This window comes from Sitophilus oryzae, unplaced genomic scaffold (genome assembly GCF_002938485.1).
Source record: "Sitophilus oryzae breed Bouriz unplaced genomic scaffold, Soryzae_2.0 scaffold_1441_pilon_pilon, whole genome shotgun sequence".
Classification (NCBI taxonomy): domain Eukaryota; kingdom Metazoa; phylum Arthropoda; class Insecta; order Coleoptera; family Curculionidae; genus Sitophilus; species Sitophilus oryzae.
In genome coordinates this window covers 1,489,982-1,495,865 of record NW_022146106.1, presented here as the reverse complement: position 1 = coordinate 1,495,865, position 5,884 = coordinate 1,489,982, and positions in this window count along the sequence as shown.

Below are 5,884 nucleotides of genomic sequence, written 5' to 3'. Positions count from 1 at the left end.
AGCATTCTCCTCCAGCACCACATCTCAAATGCATCTATACGGTGTCTATCAGCGCTCTTGACGGTCCATGACTCAGAACCGTATAGGAATATGGAGAACAGCAAAGATCGAACAAGGGTCTTATGGGTGTTTTTGGTTATGTTCCTATCTGCCCATATTTTTCCTAGGCTCATCATAGCCGCCCATGCCATTGCTATACGCCTTCTTATCTCTGCTTCACAGCCCCCATTATTTGTTATTAAAGACCCTAAGTATATAAATTGATCTATTCTTTCTATATTAGAGAGGAGGCTGTGTAATCGAACTGCACCACTTCTATCAATCAGAATGAGTTTGGTTTTATCAGTGTTTATTTCTAGACCAAGACTATTGCTGTCGATGGTAACTCTTTCCAGCAACCGGGCCATTTCTTCTTCACTTTTCGCTATCAGGGTGGTATCGTCCGCGTACCTGAGGTTGTTTAGGATTTTACCGTTGACTAGGATTCCTCCTTTCTGGCCCTCCAAAGCACGTCTGATGATGTATTCGCCATAGGCATTAAACAATCTGGGTGACAGTATACAGCCCTGGCGTACCCCTTTTCTAGCTTTGAAAGGTTTCGACGTTTTGTTATCTAGGTTGACAATTGCAGTATTATTGTCATATAAATGTTGTTGTTAATAAGAGCCACAAGCAATAGACAATTCGGAACTCCCATTTCGCTCAGAACCCTCCATAGGTTTTTCCACCTCACACAATCGAAAGCCTTCTTGTAGTTTATAAAACACAAGAACATAGGCGAGCTAAATTCTCGAGATTTCTCTATGAGTCGGCGTATGTTAAATATTTGATCTCTTGTGCCTCTTCCTTTCACGAATCCGGCTTGTTCAGGAGGTATTTCAGGCGTCAAGTACCTCTGAAGTCTTCGGTCAATTATCCTAAGTAGATCCTGCCTCTGTAAACTGTCCCTAATACTGGTTTTTGTCAAAACCCTGAGGACTGTATAGATGAGTTATAACTCAAAATGGGGACATAATAGATCTATAAGGTCGCAGCGATTATCTCCCCTCCCACCTCCCAGCATAATCTACAAAAAGTAAATACTTAAAGGAAATGAAAGTCCGAAATTCTAGTAATTTCAATAGGGTAATGATTTGTGAACACAGCTGTGAAAAAGCTATTGTGTTAAAAACAGTCAAGCTAAGAATTAGTTGTACTTATTAATAAAAGATTATTTGAAACAAAGCCTTTACATGGTTTTCATTATTTCTTTGTATACGAGGTAATTTTAGAGTTAAGTTGTAGCTTATATTATCAAGTTTTAGATATGAAAATACGTGCCGTATTAAATAGAATTTAATCTATACACAGTTTATTTTTCTGTTTGGTGGGTTTCCTGAATAGGTAAGCACCTTGTGTGGGTTGTAAACAAATTTCTTTTACGAGTAAAAAGTCACTGACAAGCCTCTGTTTCCATTTGAATTTTACGCAGTGGAGTTTTATAAAAAAAGCTTTTTTAGTACTTAAGTTTTCCTTTCAATTCAAAAAAAATATACGAAGGTAAATATTTTCTGTCAGAAATATTAATATCTAGTGTTGGTCTCAAGACAGTTTGAATTGTTAAGCTGTGATAAACCACCCTGTATAATAATTCTTTATTTCATAGGGAAGTTTGTTTTGCAAAATAAATTTTAGGACCTAATTAAACGACTTTTGAATGATATATAAGAAGATACCGCCAAAGTCATGATGGGAATTATGATTATAGGTGTATGGTTTCACTTTTTATTTTCATTGTTATGGGAGGCATAGTTAATACATCAACGGCTATAATACTGTAGGTACGTTATCATTAATAAATGCTAATGTTGTTCTTCAAAAACAATATGACATTGAAAAACCTTCAAGTTAATGGCCTTAATCAACACCAAATATGCTTTTATGAGTTTACAACTATTTCATTTGAAACAAAAACCGTACGAATTCTGTTTATATTTCAAACGTGTTACTAATTAAAATCTAAGTGAACAATGCATTTTCATTTTTTATTATAAACGGAATTTTTAATAGTACTTTTTATTTGTGACACACGGCCTTGAATGACGGCCGTGAGACAGCCGTGACGCACGAGCCAGCGAGAGGAAAAGTGGTAGCGGCAGTAGTATTGCCACAGCTACCTCATTCGGAGTAGATTTACCGGAGTAGATTAGATTAATAAAAATTAGAATTATTAGAGTTAGTAACTCGCATTTTCATTGGATGACAGCATACCAGGTTTAACCATTTTTTTTCAAACCAATATAATCAAGGAGAATATTCGTATAATTTAATAACATTACTGTAAATCACTATAAATAATGAATAATGAACAAAACATTTAAACAAGAACAGACCACAGACTACATAGGCCAGTGCAAATAATTTTGAATTTGCAAAAATTTTTAGAAAGCTGCGATCATTGAAATAGTTAGCCTTAGTAAACCCTTATTAATTATTTAAAGTCCCCATTTGTCCGATGTGTGCGTCATCAAAAAAAAATCGGCTCATCTTGAATTTTGGTACTTTTGGGAAAAATGTAAATAACCTCGAAACGGCGCGTTATAGCGAAAAACTTCAAGAGGTAAAATTAAAGAATAAAAACCTATCAGAATCAATAAAGAATAGTTTATTATTATTAGAATAACCATCACTCTACAGCTACAATTTTCTGTGATTTCTCTAAGGTTTTCGACTGTGTAAATCATAATATCTTAATTAACAAATTGCAATACTATGGATTCAGGGGAGTGCCGCTCGAATGGCTTAAGTCATATCTTGGAAGAAACAGAAGGCAGCTTGTGAGGATTGATACGTCTATGTCTTCTTGTAAGCCTATAGAATGTGGTGTCCCTCAGGGTTCAGTATCTGGCCCTAGTTTGTTTCTGGTGTTTATCAACGACATTGCAAATCTAGACATTAGCATTAGACAGAGCTAAAATCTGCCTCTTTGCGGACAATACTAGTTTCACTTGGAGCGGCCCAGATGTTACGGCACTATATAATACTATATCCAGTGACTTACGCACCATTAAATCTTAGTGCGATTCTAATCTCCTATGCCTCAACCTTTCAAAAACTAAAGTTTTGTCATATAAAAGTACCTATGTGACCTTTTCTGTAAATTTGTCTGATGATGCTCGTGTGAGCGAAACACGTGTAACAATTTAATTTTTATCATATTTAATGTTGAGACCGAGACTTAGAGTCTTATTGCTTTGGCTTTTGTATATAAAACTACTATACAACCTTTTGTACTTAATAACACCACTATTGACGTCGTGGACTATGTGAGATTCTTAGGCCTTGTTGTAGACAACTCGTTAAAATGGGACTTGCACATCGAAGCTTTATCAAAGAAACTAAGCGCTGCCTGTTTTGCGCTAAGATCAGTTTCTAAGGAACGTAACTCATCAACCTCTAGAATGGTCTATTATGCCCTTTTTGAGTCGCATCTTCGTTATGCCCTTCCATTTTGGGGTACTTGCTGCGCGACAAAATTTGATCGTATTTTCGAACTTCAAAAGAGAGCAGTTCGATACTTATTGGGACTAAACAGTAGAACTTACTGCCAGAATTTCTTTAAAAATTTCAAAATACTGACTCTTCCTTCCTTATTAATTTTTGAATCCGTTTGCTTAATCCGCAAGCACATATTCTCTATTCCGGAAAGGCCTTCTCACAACTATCTACTTAGGAATGCGGAGCACGATATTTATCTGCCAACCCCGAGCTCAGAACTAGTTAAGGGCTCAATATTGTACAATGCCAAGAAAATGTACAATCATTTGCCTTCGAATATCAAGTCACTTTCATTCTTTTCCGCATTTCGCAAAGCTCTGAAATCATACTTACTGGAGAGAGCCCTATATGCGGTAAACGACTTTTTTGTTGATGTTTAATCATGAACAATTTTGAATTTTAAAATTTTGATCATCTCACACACTGGTTGAAGGTCTAGTCTTTAATATTTAATATTTTATAACTCTTGATTTATGTTATTATAACATGATTTTATCCATTTACAGTTTTCCTTTTGTAAAATTTTCTAGATACGCCTGTGTTCTGCAATGTCCATATATGTTTATTTGTAATTTTATGATCGCAATTTTTTTTGAATTCATTTGTATTGTATGACATTTCGTATTATTTGTATATTTGTTTTGTGCTTTTTGTTTTGTTTGTCGATGAAGCTGTTTTGGCTTTTGTACAATAAAGTGTTGGTTTTTATCCTAAAGCAGTGACGCACAAAAATTCTGAAAATCGAGCAATTTTTAAAAAAGTTAACCACTGAAAATGCAAATTACTATTCTTTTAAGCTTATTAACAAATAACATGGATATTTAGCATCAATTCAACTAAAATACAGTCCTTGTGACATTTTCAAGAAATATTTATTGGTGGTTTAATAATATTTCAAAATTAACAAAAATTGTCAAAGCTATCCTTTACTAAATACATGTAATAATGTGCGAAAGCAGCCTCCAACTTGTTCCGGTCGGGGCTATTTGCACTTAAACCAAGGTCTTTTTGTTACCATTTTGTAAACAACTTGCTTTTAAAAATACAGTGACAGTTTGAAAAATTAGGCTACAGGTTGGAAGAAAAAAATAAAATGTAATAAACGAATGTCTTTTTGACATAAATATCATCTACGATCTTAACTTAAGATCTTAACACTTTTTCATTATGATAAATACATTCATACCCCTACAAATCGAATAACAATAATTCAAATTATGACCATTTTAATAAAAATGTGTTACCAACTTGTAACCTAACTTTTCAAACTGTCATCTCTAGAAAAAAAAATGAACTTTACAATTTTATTCGATTTGTTCTTCATCGATCGATATTTGTTTGTTCTCGCAAGAAATACCATTATAGTTACCACACAAGCACGAACATGGCATATTGGATTTTAAACATGTACCATTGCGATTAAAAAAATATTACAACAAAATATGATTTAATCTGCTGGTCTATATTCTTGTGTCAGTGTCACGTAATTTTTAAAAAATGCCTGTAACTTCAGAGCAAAAATCGATTATATTTACGCGATTAAGGGATGGGGTTCCCATAAGGGACATTGCAGATGCATTAGGAATAAACAAAAAAACAGTGTTGGCTAAATCAAAAAAAAAAATCAATATAATTCAAATATCGTTATAGACCAGGAGTTCCATCTGGGACTACTAATTCTTGTACTACTTTTTTTTTATCGCAGTGGTACATAGTTTATTACATCCAGATTTGCAATTAATTAGTAAATCATTTTCAATACAAATTCTGGTGCCACTGCGTTTGACATTGTTTTTGGAACTAAGGTATCCGTTTTTCACTCCATCCACATACTGTTGCCTCTTCTCCGTTATTTAGCCAATACTGCATTTATAAATAGGTCCTATAATAATGATTTTCAGCTGCGTTCAAAATTTTTACATAAGTACCTGACGAGATGTAAGGGCTTTGTATTTAAAATACCTCAACTGATCTAAATCTTTTGCTAGCCTATGTCGACCATATAATGAAAATATGAATGTATTTCCAGCTTCGACTAGCTAAGATTTTTGTGCTGCAAGATCTAAAAAAAACGAATGTAATTTGTCGCAGATGAGGATCTTTTTGCAACGTTTTGAAAGTCGCCAGTTTACATTATATTTTATTTTTTTCTTCCAACATGTAGCCTAATTTTTCAAACTGTCGCTGTATTTTTAAAAACAAGTTGTTTACAAAATGGTAACAATAAGACCTAGGTTTAAGTGCAAATAGCCCCGACCGGGACAAGGTGGATACTGCTTTCGCACATTATTAGTACACATGTATTTAGTAAAAGATAGCTTTTACAATTTTTGTTAATGTTGAAATA